General features: G+C 37.6%; 1 pseudogene; it reads right to left on the bottom strand.

Annotated features, from left to right (window-relative positions):
• Positions 1-984: 984 nt before the first annotated feature.
• LOC140525149 (destrin pseudogene) lies at positions 985-1,471 on the bottom strand (annotated as a pseudogene).
• Between the last annotated feature and the right edge of the window lie 12,048 nt (positions 1,472-13,519).

The following is a 13,519-nucleotide window of genomic DNA, read 5'->3' on the forward strand; positions in this document are numbered from 1 at the left end:
TGCCCCACCCTCCCAGTTTCCCTCTGAGGCCAAGATGTGCTTGACCATCACCCTTACAAAACAGGTTATGCATGCTTATCTTATCACAAACTCCCATCAGCCTAGGAGTTTAGCTATGTTTCAAGAACATTTGTCCTTGCAAACAAGAGCAAAACAAGAGCAAAAAAATCCCTTCCTATGTGTACGCACGTGTGTGTGTGTGTGTGTGTGTGTGTGTGTGTGTGTGTGTAGAAAGAGAGATTATTAAAATACTAAAAATTTTAATGGAATTTTACTTTTTAAAAATACTTGCTTAGTTGGAGGATAGAACAATTAAAAATAGATTTTGTAGACCACCCTCTTTTTGTTGAGAGGGAATGATTATCCTTTTGCTAATGTTTTATGTGAATTCTAGTAGAAGCCACTTCATCACTATTCTATCTTGTATGTTTTACTTCTGATGAAATTCTGTGTTAGCTGTTTATTTCCTGACCTTTGATAACTAGAGGGAAGATTCAAGCTCTGCTTTATTTTTAACTCCTAGTGCCTGGAAAATTGTTTGGTTCACAGTAGGTTTGACACAGTAGGATGGATGAATGATTATTAACCAAGGCTTTAGTGTCTTCAAATAGGTATTTTAATTCAAAGTACCTGTAATCAGTCTGTTTTCCCCAAATTCAAAATGTCAGATCTCAAGAATTTTATTTGGAAGACTCCTTAAAGGTCTGAAAGAATGGTATAGTAACCTCAGTCTATAAGAGAATATAAGAAACTGAACAAGTCTTTGTTTGGAATGAATGGAACTATTTTTTTTTTTTTTGAAACTGTAGATTTTTTATTTATTTAGGGTTATTTTATGCAGGTTTATATAATATCTCATTTAATCTAGAACATCTAGAATCCCCCTCAGTGAAACCCTGGCTGAAGTATATTTGTTTTACATATTTAGCAAGAAGATACATTAAAGATGGAAGCTTTTCATCCTTGTGGCACTGACATGATCATCTACACGGGACGTTGTTCAGAAGCTACAATTAAGGACCCTCCTAGTTTCTCAGCAATAGAAGCCTGGTTGAGATCTTCTGGTCCATTTGCCTGACATTCATGTTTAATGCCTGGAAATTTGTTTTTGTTTGCATCCTTGGAGCTTGCATAGATCATCTTACTTTTGAGTGGTGCTAGTTCTGGTGCCCATAGAAAAAACATCAACTCTTCTTTTCTTGATTCCTTTGTTTCAAAGCTTGCATCATATAAAGCATAACGACCATCCTTTTCAGGAAGCATTCCCACAAATTGCTTGAAAGGATCAGTAATGGTCACGCCAACATCTCCTAGGAAGATCTCTTTGCCTTCTTCCACAATGATGCATTTTTTGTCAGACAAAAGATAACTGCCTTCTTTTCTTGATTTATTCTGGTGTGGAACATTTCCGAACCTTCATTTCACAGAACATGTGATACACTTCATCAGCTACTTGCACTCCTGAGGCCATCTTTCCAAAGCGGACAATCCAGAGCAAGGAGCGGTCCCTGGGCGGGCGGGAGCCGGGAGCAGCTGGGTGCTGCTGCTATCTAGAGAGTGAAGGAGCATCTTCCTCCAGGGAGCCCAAGCAAGGGAGAGGCAATGGCGTGGAGGCTGTCGGAGAGAGTGAGCGAGGGAAGAATGAATGGAACTATTAAGGAATTAATTTAATGTTCTCACTCATCATTTGACAAGCATTTTAAAGGCCTACTGTTTGCAAGCCACTCTGTTAGTTGGCTGTTAATTTCATTCCCCAGCCACCGTCTACTAGACTATTAGATCATTGATGTCAGGGGCCATTTTACTTTTGTCTCTGTATATGCTGGCATAGAAGATCATAGGAAGAAGGCAGAATCAAGTATTTTGGTCTATGTTCTCCCTAAATTGATAGTTTTGTGATGGTAAATCTTGTCTCAATTCTTACCTAATCCTTAATCACTGAATGGGTGCTGCCTCAGACAAATTGAGACCTAGGAAAGACCTAATTTAGAAATACTAGGGTCACCCACTGCGTCCTGAGCCATCACCAGTTGTCTTGACTCTTGCACTGCCACTGGATTTTGATTTCTGGAGGAGACAGTAAGACTGATGACTTGTAGTTCTGCCTCGCTAAAATTCAATTTACATTCAAGTCAAGACATCTCCTTGTGATGTCATTTGTCTAATTCTACTTCAAGAATGAAGGAAGATCAAAAACAGAAAGTACTTCCAAGTTCACTCTCCAGGGGAAAAGAGATGAACTCTTTAGTCAGAAGACCTGGGTTCAAATCCTACCTCTACACATTTTCACATAACTCAATCAATTAAGCATTTATTATGCACCAATTGTGTGACTGGTGCTGAGTTGTGGTGTGGATACAAAAAGAGGTAAAAGGCAGTCCCTTTTCTCAAAGAGCTTAGAATCTAATGGGGAAGATGACTTGAAAACCAATAGGAAGCAAATTATATACAAGATGAATATTATATAATTAACAGAAGTGAGGCATTGTTGGGGCAGGCTTCTGCTATGGTTTGGGGTACTGAGAACCACAAAATTCAAGGGTACATGAGATCTGCCTCAAAAGAATTTGACCACTCGAGTCTTCTGTAAATCAGACAAGATTCCTAGTAAATACACACAATTATAATGCCAGTAGGAGCAGGCGGAGTTCCTAGTGAGTCTGCAATTTTAATGGGGGTAAGATTTGGTACTTAATTACAAGAAAAGACAATGAGAAAATCTGGATGGGCTTAAGAAGTGGCAGGTAGCCTGAGGTGGCCCAGGTGCAGACAATGAAAGGAGTTAAGTGATTGGAGAGCCACAGACAAAGGGCAGTCAAAAGGATTACTGAGTATCTAGGTAGAAATGTGTGGGAAAGTTCAGGAGCTGGGTTGTTTTCAAAGACATGGTCTTTTCCTTTTAGGAATCCTGTTCAAATCCCTTAACCCTATTATTTCCAGTAATAAATGGGATTTTAGTTGGGTCTGAAAGGAAGCCAGAGAGGTCAGTAGTAAGAGTGGATGAGGTAGAGCCTTCTAGGCATGGGGTCAGCAAGAGATATATCCTAGAGTTGAGAGATGGTGATGTTTGTGAGACAACCAGGAGCCCAATCACTGGACTGAAAAATATGTGTGAAGGAGTAAGGGGTAAGGAAGCTGGATAGTTAGGAGGAGGTTAGGTTATGAAGGGCTTTGAATGAGAGAGGATTTTGTATTTGAGCCTGAAGATGATAGGGAGGCACTGGAGTTTACTGGTTAGGGGGTGATATGGTCAGATTTGAGCTTTAAGAAACTGACTTTGGTGACTATCTGGAGAATGATTCAGAGAAGGGAGAGTCAAGAAACAGGTGCCCCCCTCCTCCCAGCTGACTATTGCAATAATCTAGACATGAGGGTTGAGGGCCTGCACCAGGCATGGCAGTATCAGAGGAGAGAAGGGGGTGAATTTCAATGATTATGCAAAGGTGAAATTGACAGACCTTGCCAACAGCTTGGATTTGGTGGGGAGGGTCAGTAATAGTGAGGAATGAAGGATGATCCTAGGCTATGAGCCTGAGAGATTAGAAGGATGGTGTTGCCCAGGACACTATAATTTCCCTGAACCTCAGTCTTCTCTACTATAAAGTACATGTATGTTCTGTGTCAGTGTACATGTGTATATATAAATGTATAGGAAGAAGCGGGTCAGACTAGGTACCGTCTAGTTCTAGAAATTAAACTCTGTGTCCACATAGTCTGACTCCTTGTTGAGGAAACTGAGGACAAGGTAAGATAAGTAAGGTCACAAGTTTGGTAAAGACAGAGATGGAATATTTGCCTGGTTGATTTGAAGATTTTGATAATCTACCGGGAATTATTGCATTTGCATAGCTAAATGAACACACAGTCATTTGAAGCAGCCAGTAGAGCCCTCATGATTACAGAGATGAGGAAAACCTTCCTAATGGACTTGACAAATGCAATGAATCTTTAAAAAACTAAGGATTCTAGGAAGAATGAATTCCACTCAGGAGACAGAGAGTCAATGCAAAGGAAGAAGAGCACAAGACAGAAATAAAAATTTAAGGAAAATTAATTAGAAGAGTTTGGCTGGGACATAGAGTATATGAGGATTAATTGAGAGGGAGTCCAAAAAGGTAGGCTTTATTATTTTCCTTCTAGTATTAACAAAGTAAGGAACTTCAGAAACATAAGGAAGGTCAATTCTTTAAGAAAGCCAAGATTTCTTTGGCTATGGCAGGGGAGGTGGGTGAGCACTAGACAAGCTTAGGTAGGGAGTCTCCCTTTCAAAGTAGATCATAATCATCCATGACTTAATAATCTTTCTGTGTTGCTATGCTCAGATGATAAAAGCTGACCACCATTGAGTTGATCTTTTAAGAATGATTTTCCCCAATATTACCTAAGACAGTCCTTGGATAAAATATAATCTTTTGTCACTTCTATACTTGAAACCTTTCCAATTTGCAAAGTGCTCCCAGAACTCATGTTTTATTGACATGGTCTCCACAAATACCAGTTCAACTCCATAATTGTGTAAGACATTACAATGGACTCTGAATTTGTTTCCACATTTGACTACCATAAAATGGTGTCTATGACCATTTCATTATGATCTATGAACATATGAGTACACATACACACAAAATCACACATGCATATTCTTATCACACATGTAGGTATATGTAAGCATTCTTTCTTTGTCCTACATGAAATAAATAATAAATTTTTAGTGGTGGGATTCCTGGGCCAATGGCTATCAATAGCTAACTCATTCCTCTCCCACCCCAATAAGAAATTCAAAATAATTTCCAGAAGTATCAGAACCACAATTTCCTTCACAATCAATTATCATACCTGATAATTCATACCTTCAAACAATGCCATTCATCAAAGAGTCAGTCTCTTGGTATCTTCTTTCTTTTTAAATTTTAATGATGTCATCTTTTGAATTGTTATGGACTAGATGGGGAATTTTATAGAATTTCTTATACCCAAGTTGTCCTGAGCATCATCCTTCTTCTCTTCAACACTCATCTTCTGATTTTCTCTTTGCTTCAACAGAAGTTGTGTTTCTTTTATGAAAATCATGTTTTACATTTATCCTTGAAACAAACAGGGAAATGTGAAATGAAATTTTTGATGAGGAAAATAGTTCCATCAGAATTTTTTGAAAAAGAACTCACAACATTTATATTCCTAATGAGCCACAGTATTTTTAATCTTCCCTGTGCTCTAACCTCATACCCTCCATCTAATAGGAGTTAATGAAGACTGGCAGAGTTCATAATCATTCCAGGCATTGGCTATATCAAGTACTGCAAGGTGGGTGGAACAGCTTTTTGGAGTTAAAGGCAAGTCATTCCATACATAAACTGAGAAATGATAGAGCACAGTAAGCAGTGTCATGCAAGAAAGGAAATAAATTCAAACAAGTAATTTTTGGAATTAGTTTTCTTCAATCTTGTCTCTGAATGGCAAGGGTAAAGGTGAAATCTCAAGGGCAGAAGTAAAATAATATTCTAAATATAAATATAGTCAATTTAGCACACAGGGTCTGGACTTTCAGGTTTCATTTTTCATTACATGTTTATATTTTAAGTCACGCTCCAGAATACCTACTGCCTAATGTAGAAAGAAAGTTGGTCAATAGATTTTTTCTGCTGGAATCTGTGCATAATATGATATATGTGTATATTAATTATAAAACCATACAAATGCAAGATATTATTTTAATAGCAATACACGTAGAGCTTAGAGGAAATTTGGAGACTAGATAGTCTAACCTAATATCCTAAATTACATTTTCTCTTTTTTAAACTTCTCTTCCTTCCTTCCTTTTATTCTTCCTTTTTTCTTTCTTCCTCTCTTTTCCTTCCTTCCTGTTTCTTTTTGTTTTTTTCCTTCATTCTCTCCCTTTTTCCTTCCTTCCTCACTCCCTTCTTTTCCTTCTTCCTTTCTTTCTTTTGCTTAGGTAGAGTGAGGGGAAGTCAATGGCCTAATATTTCAGAGGTGACAAAGCTTATATTGACATTCAGATCTTTTGCCACCCATATCACTGCAGTATTCATTATAATCTGTGAAATATTATCCATCTAAAGTGACTGGAGGTACAAGGGTGCAAAAGAAAGGAAACTGGAAATAGAATCATAAAATGAGCATTCAAATATCATCTTTGTCACTTTTTCTCTGAGGTAACCTAACTCTATTTGAAATTTAAAAAAAGGTCACAGCCTTGTCTTTGTTTTTTGTTGGTTTTTTTTGTTTTTTGTTTTTTAGCTCTAGTCCTACATTTTTAGGTATATGTTTGATATCTCTATTCGAATGTACCATGTAAATTTCAAACTCAGTATGTCCAAAATAGTATTGGTCACCCTCCCAAACTTTTGAGGGCACCAGCACCCTTCCATTCAACCATTTTTATGATCAAGAGTCATCCTCAATTCTGTACACACCCTCATACACTATACTCAATGATTTGCCAAATCATGTTGCTTCTAGAACATCACATTTATCCCTATTCTTTTCTTTCAACTTACACCATAACTGCTTTGTGTAAAGGCTTTATCACCTCTTTCGTACATAGTTCCTTAATTGGTTTCCATGCTTATACCCTCTTTCATTGATAATCTGTCCTCCACACAACTGCTAAATTCATTTTCCTAAATAATTTATGACCTGCTCAAAAAGATCCTGTAAATTTCCAGTGTCTCTGAGATGAAAATGGAATGAGAAACCCCTTATGTAAACAGAAACAATTCTGAAGATTTTGTAGTGGGAGAACCTGGGTTCTAATTTCTTCTCTTGTAGTCATTAATTGTGTGACATTAGATAATCTCCCCTACCCTTATCTGGGTCATTTTGTTTAAATGGTGTCTGGACGAGATGGTCTCTGGGGTTCTTCCAGCTAAAGAATTGCTATACCATGATGACTCTCTCCACATTGACTCTCCCTACTAGACTGTAATCTCTCTGAAACCAAGGACCATATTATTTTTTTCTCTGTCCCTAGTTTCTGGCACACTGCCTTGCATATAGCATGCTTTTAAAAAGTCATTCTTGAGCCAGATAAGAGGGTGGTATTTACAATACTTGTTTCTGGGAAAGCTGAGACTAGTGAACTACTTGAGTGTAGGAATTCTGAGATATAGCAGGGTTAAAGTCTATTATGTGTTTCAGGAAATAAGCATTTATTAAGTACCAGTTATGTGCCAGGAACTGTTCTAAATGTTGCACTGTCCAGCAGTAATAGGTGAATCCTCAGGAGAGAAGGACCACTGAGGTGCTCACAAAGGATGAGTCAGAACTTGTCACAAAATTAAAGTCTGAAATTTTTGTGCCAATCACTTTGGGAATGAGTTAATGTCTACTGTTTTCCTAGTAGACTGTGTTTTATAGGTACACACAATCTAAATTATCTAAAGTATCAAACTGAATGAAATTATAGTAGAGATCATATGATACATATAATAAAATAAAATTTAAATGTGAAATGACAGCCAAATCAACATAAATTATATTATAGTGATATTTTAAGTTTAAGGTATTAATGTTTGTCTCTAACTCTGGGAGTCACATAAGGCTACATGGAGGGGATGACTGAGTTGTATCTTGAAATACAGAGTTGCAACAGGTATAAAAGAGAAGAAAAAAGGAATATAGTTCCAGATTAGAAAACAATTCAGTTATAGATGCACATCAGAAAACATAAGATCTATATGAAGATCCAGGTAGTCCAAGAGGACATAAAACATATAATGAGTATGAAGTAAGAGTAGGACCCAGTGGTCAGACTTCTAAAGAGAATTGATAGTTGCATTTTTAGTGTGAGCATTCATACCTTGGAAATCAGCAAACACTACAAATCCATGCTTGATTTATTGCTCTGTTGACTATCTAGACTCAAGAAAATTTTAGAAAAAATGTCAGTAATGCAGCTTTAACTCAAAAAGTGACTTGTTTGCTTTATCAATTTATTTTTAATTTGTTTGTTAGCTTGTTTTGCTTTTTAGAGAGAGTCAGTTCTATATGGTTAAAAAAAATAAAGGTAGGCTGATGTCAGGACTTCCCTGCCATGCTTCAATTGTTCTCCCATCATGGAACTTCCTTGAATTTTTATGGCCTTCTCTCTTTTGAATATCACTCCACCTCTCAAGCCTCCTTCTTCTGCTGGAAACATTTTACAAGCTGAGAGCCTCTATTTTGGGGATGAACCCTGCCCATCTATGCTTCGTTTCCTCCTGGATCTTTGTTTTCTGCTCTGATTCTCAGGATATCACCATGATCTCCTTATGCAGGTATGTCCCCTCTCCTTCTGCCCAACACACTGAAACAGACATGCACACATACTCACACTGCATTAGCCCATTTCCACTACTTTTCAGCTTACTTTGGTGTTGTCTTCCACCATTACAACATATGCTTTTTGAAGGCAGGGACTAACTTTCTTTTTGCATGTCTTTGCATTTTTAGCCTTCAGCATAGTGCCTAGAACATGGTATGAACTTTAAACATGTTTAGTCTCTTACATTCATGTTAGATGTAAAGAACCTTGAATGAATGTCAGATTAAAGAAAGTGTATTTTATTTAGAAGACAAAAGGGAAGCATTGAAGGCATTTGAGTAGAGGAGAGACCTTATCACATCTCATTGCTTGGATGAGGCCTTTTCTTAAAGAGCTGATTTAGTGGATTTGATAAATATAGATCAGTATTGTTTAAAAAGCAAATGTATGAAATCAGATTGAGCTTTCTACTTCATTACATCTACATAATGCATTACAGACACATAAAAGGAAAGCATAATCAAATGTTTACTTTGCTACAAGTGTTTTTGAATGATGGAAAAAGTTATATAAATATAGACTGGTAGATCATTCACATGTTTCTTAACATCCTTTTGGGATCTGAGGCTGTGGCTAAACACCATGACTTTTTACTTTGGTATCCCTTGATCATCACTCAGCACAGAATACAGAGGCCGGATTTATATTAAACCTGGTGGGTTGGAAACCCAGCTCCACAACTTATTTTGAGGACCTTGGGAAAGTCACTAAACCTCGTTAAGTTTTCAGTTTCTTCATGAGTCCAAAAATAAGGGTTGGGCTGTGGTGATCTTTGGGGTCCCTTCTAGTTCAAAACCAATGATTTTCCAATCACATCCATATTGTCTGATAGAGAATCATATGGATATCATTCATGTGATTATTAAAAAAGTGGAAAGAGAGCTCAGTTTGTAGTCAGAACAACCTAGGCTTGAATCTCATCTCTGACACTTGCAAAATTATAGTAGCTTGAAAGGGAACTCAGAGTTCATATAGTACAACTGACAGAGAAGAAAACTGAGACCCTCTGGGAGTGAAGTGATTTGCCAAATGGGGCACAGGTTGTAATAGACACAGTGACATTTTGAACCCAGTTCTTCAGATGTCCTAAGTAGCATGAATTCTGCTTGACCAAGCTCTCTCCTTGTATTAGCTGCATGTCCTTGGACAAGTTCCCTAATTTCTCTGAGATGAAGTTTCCTAGATCTCAAAAGCATCTTGAAGCTTAAATGAGATAATGTATAAAAGTATTAGGAAACTCTAAAGCACTATATTAATTGATCAAACAATTTGCAATAAACATTTATTAAATGTCTAGAATGTGCTACATACTGTACTAAATAGTGGCTGCTCAAGGACTAAGATAAAATAGCTTCAGCCTTCATGAAGCTTTACTATCACCATCATCATGAATCATCAATCATAATAATAATTGGAGAAAGTATATTTTAAATATGCATTATAAAGATATAAACAAATTTGAGATTAAGAGGAAGAAAAAAATTCAATTATCATCAGCTTTGAGAATTTCATTCATATGACTCTATTGGGAGAGTTTTTTGAGTGTTTTTGGAGAATTTTTAGTTTCTTTGCTCTTGATGTGGGGCAGTGCAAGTTTGTGAACAACAGTGAAGATAATTTCAAATTACTTTGGAATATCACTAAATTCTTTCCCCTTTTCCTGCTTCCACACTTTAGCTGATGCTACAAAATGTAAAAATTGAGATATACAAAAAGTTTTCCTTTTCTTTTGAATTTTATAATTGAGAACATCAAACATATGAATGACTTTTATGTCTTTCTCCAGTGTGCTCATTATTTATTTTATTGATTTGTTAAAGAATCAGCATTCATGGGAGAGCAGCATCCCAAGCTATAGAGCTCCACTTTGCCACTGAAATTATAATTTGGTGAATTTTCTACAAATTATTAAATAATTCTAGGTTGCTGTTTTATATATTAAAATAAGGTACACCATTAGGTCATCAATTTCATTTTAAGACACCTTAGATGTCACTTAGTACAAATCTTTACTTCACAGATGAAGAAACTGAAGCTCACAGATTTTAATGACTTAACCAAGGCAAAAAAGCTAGTAATAATATCAAGTGGAATTAGAACCCACAACTCTTGAGTTCAAATTCACCACATTATTTTGATTCTCATTAAATCTGGAAAAGAAAGAGGAAGAAAGTAGATAAAATTGTCTGAAGTGGAAATGTTTGCCTGAGGTTATAGTGAAGACTTCAAGCAGAGACTGGATGGCCTACCTACTGGAAACTATGTGCAAGGGATTTTTGTTAAGATATAGGTTAGGTAAGATGATCTCTGAGGTAATTTCCAACTCTGATGCTCTGTGATTCTGATGATTTTTTTTCAATAGTAACTAGTGATGACTATTTTTTAAGTTGTAGATAGCTTATGAGTTATTGGAAGAAGGGTGTGTGTGGTACCCTGTCTGATGAGGTCCCAGTTCCTTTAGATTTAACATGGGATAGATGAAACAGTGTTGGAATGATATATATTGGATGTAGGGTTGAATTTTTGCCTCAGTGTGATCTTCAGTAAGCCACTCCTTGCTCACCTTCCATCCCCACACATAGCTCTTAACTTCTTAAAAAAAAAAGAGGGGCAGAGCCAAGATGGTGGAGTAGAGAGACACATACACTCTAGTGCTTCCTCCTGTAAAATACCTGTAAAAAATGACTCGCAGGAAATTCTAGAGCAGCAGAAGCCACAGAATGACAGAGTGAAAGACAGCCAAAGGTAACCTGGAAGGCCAGCATGAAAAGTCTATCCCACAGGACTCTGAGTGGAGTGGAGTCCAGCCCTGGCCATGCAGCACAGGGAGGAACAGGATCACAAGAGGTCTCTGGGGCAGAATCCCTAGCAGGGAGGGCCCCAGATCCCTCAACCCACAAGCAACAAAAAAACTTCAAAGGTCAGTGTGGGAGGGCTTTCCAAGCTGGGCTATAGGCGTGTGGGGTCCCCCCAGCACTGGTCCCAGGGAGTGGCAGAGGTGGCTACAACAGGAGGCAGCAGGCAGCTATGGTGGCAGCAGAAGCAGCCTGGGTCCATTGTCCAAGTAACTCAGCTTAAAGCCTCTGGCGGAACTGAGGAGGGAATCTGAATCTCAGCCCCGAGCATGGTCTTGGAGGGAGGAGGAGCACTAGAGACCTCCTCTTGGCAAAGGGTTCAGAAGTCAAGCAACTGGCTAGGAAAATGCCCAAAAAAGGGAAAAAAATAAGACCATAGAAGGTTTCTTGGTGAACGTGTATCTCCTTCCATATTTTCAGATGAAGAAGAACAATGCATACTGTCAGTGGAAGTCAAGGCTTCTGCCTCCAGTACCTCCAAAATGAATATGAAGTGGGCTCAGACCATAGAAGAGCTTGAAAAGCAAGTCAACAGCTTACTAAAGGAGAAACAAAAAATTGCTGAAGAAAATAACACCTTTAAAAATAGGCTAACTTAACTGGAAAAAGAGGTCCAAAAAGCCAATGAGGAGAAGAAGGCTTTAAAAAGCAGAATCAGCCAAATGGAAATGGAGGTTCAAAGCTCACTGAACAAAACAGTTCTTTAAAAATGAGAGTGGAGTTCAGGGAAGCTAATGACTATACAATAAACCAAGAAGTTACAAAAAAAACCCAAAAGATTGAAAAAAATAGGAGATAATGTGAAACATCTCATTGGAAAAACAAGTGACCTAGAAAACAGATCCAGGAGAGATAATTTAAAAATGATGGAAATACCTGAAAGTCATCATTACAAAAAGAGCCTCAACATTATCTTTCATGAAATTATCAAGAAAATTGCTCTGATGTTCTGGTAACAGAAGGCAAAATAAATCTTGAAATAATCCACCCATCATCTCCTGAAAGAGACCCAAAAAGAGAAACTCCTAGGAATACTGTGGCCAAATTTCAGAGTTTCCAAGTCAAGAACAAAATATTGGAAGCAGCTAGAAAGAAGCAATTTGAGTATTGTGGAAATGCAATCAGGATAACACAGAATCTGGCAGCTTCTACATTAAGGGATCGAAGGGCTGGAATAGGACGTTCTTAAAGTCAAAGGAGCTGGGATTAAAACCAAGAGTCACCTGCCCAGCAAAACTGAGTATAATACTTCAAGGGAAAAAATGGTCATTCAATGATATAGAGGACTTTCAAGAATTCATGATGAAAATACCAGAACTGAAGAGAAAATTTGACTTTCAAACACAAGAATCAAGAGAAGCATGAAAAGGTAAACAGAAAAGAGAAATCATAAAGGATTTTCTAAAGCTGAACTGTTTACATTCCTACATGGAAAGATAATATTTGTAACTCTTAAGACTTTTCTCATTATTTGGGTAGGTGGAGGGATTATACACACATGCACACACACACACATATAGACAGAGAGTACAAGTTGAGTTGAATCAGATGAGATGATATCCATAAAAAAATAAAATTAAGGAGGGAAAGAGGAAAATATTGGGAGGAGAAAAGGAGAAATGAAATGGGGTAGACTATCACTCATAAAAGAGATAGGAAAAATCTTTTCCAGTGGAGGAGAAAAGGGAGGAGGTGAGAGGGAAAAAGTGAAACTTACTCTTTTCACATATGACTTAAGGAGGGAGTAAAATGCTCAGTCAATTTGGTATGAAAATCTATCTTACACTACAGGAAAGGAAGTGAGAAGGGGGCAAGTAGGGTGAGCGGGATGATAGAAGAGAGGGCAAATGGTAAACTCGAAGTGAACACTTTTGGGAAGGGACAAAGTCAAATGAGAGAATAGAAAAAAAAGAGGGGACAGGGTAGGATGGAGGGCAATATAGTTTGTCTTACACAGCATGACTATTATGGAAGTCTGCTGCAAAATGTCACATATATAGCCTGTATTGAATTGCTTGCCTTCTCACTGGGGATGGTTGGGGAGGGAGGGAGGGAGGGAGACAGAGAAGTTGGAATTGAAAGTACTAGAAATGAATGTTGAGAATTGTTATTGCATGTAACTGGGAAATAAGAAACTCAGGTAAGGGGTATAGAAATTTATCTTGCACTACAAGAAAAGAGAGATGATGAGGATAAAGGATGGGTGAGGTGTGATAGAAAGGAGGGCACACTGAGGGAAGGGGCAATCAGAATGCAAAGTGTTATGGAGTGAGGGGAGCAGAGGGGAGAAAAATTGGAACTCAAAATTTTTTGGAAATGAATGCCAAAATCTAAAAATAAA

This window comes from Notamacropus eugenii, chromosome 1, assembly GCF_028372415.1.
Source record: "Notamacropus eugenii isolate mMacEug1 chromosome 1, mMacEug1.pri_v2, whole genome shotgun sequence".
NCBI lineage: Eukaryota > Metazoa > Chordata > Mammalia > Diprotodontia > Macropodidae > Notamacropus > Notamacropus eugenii.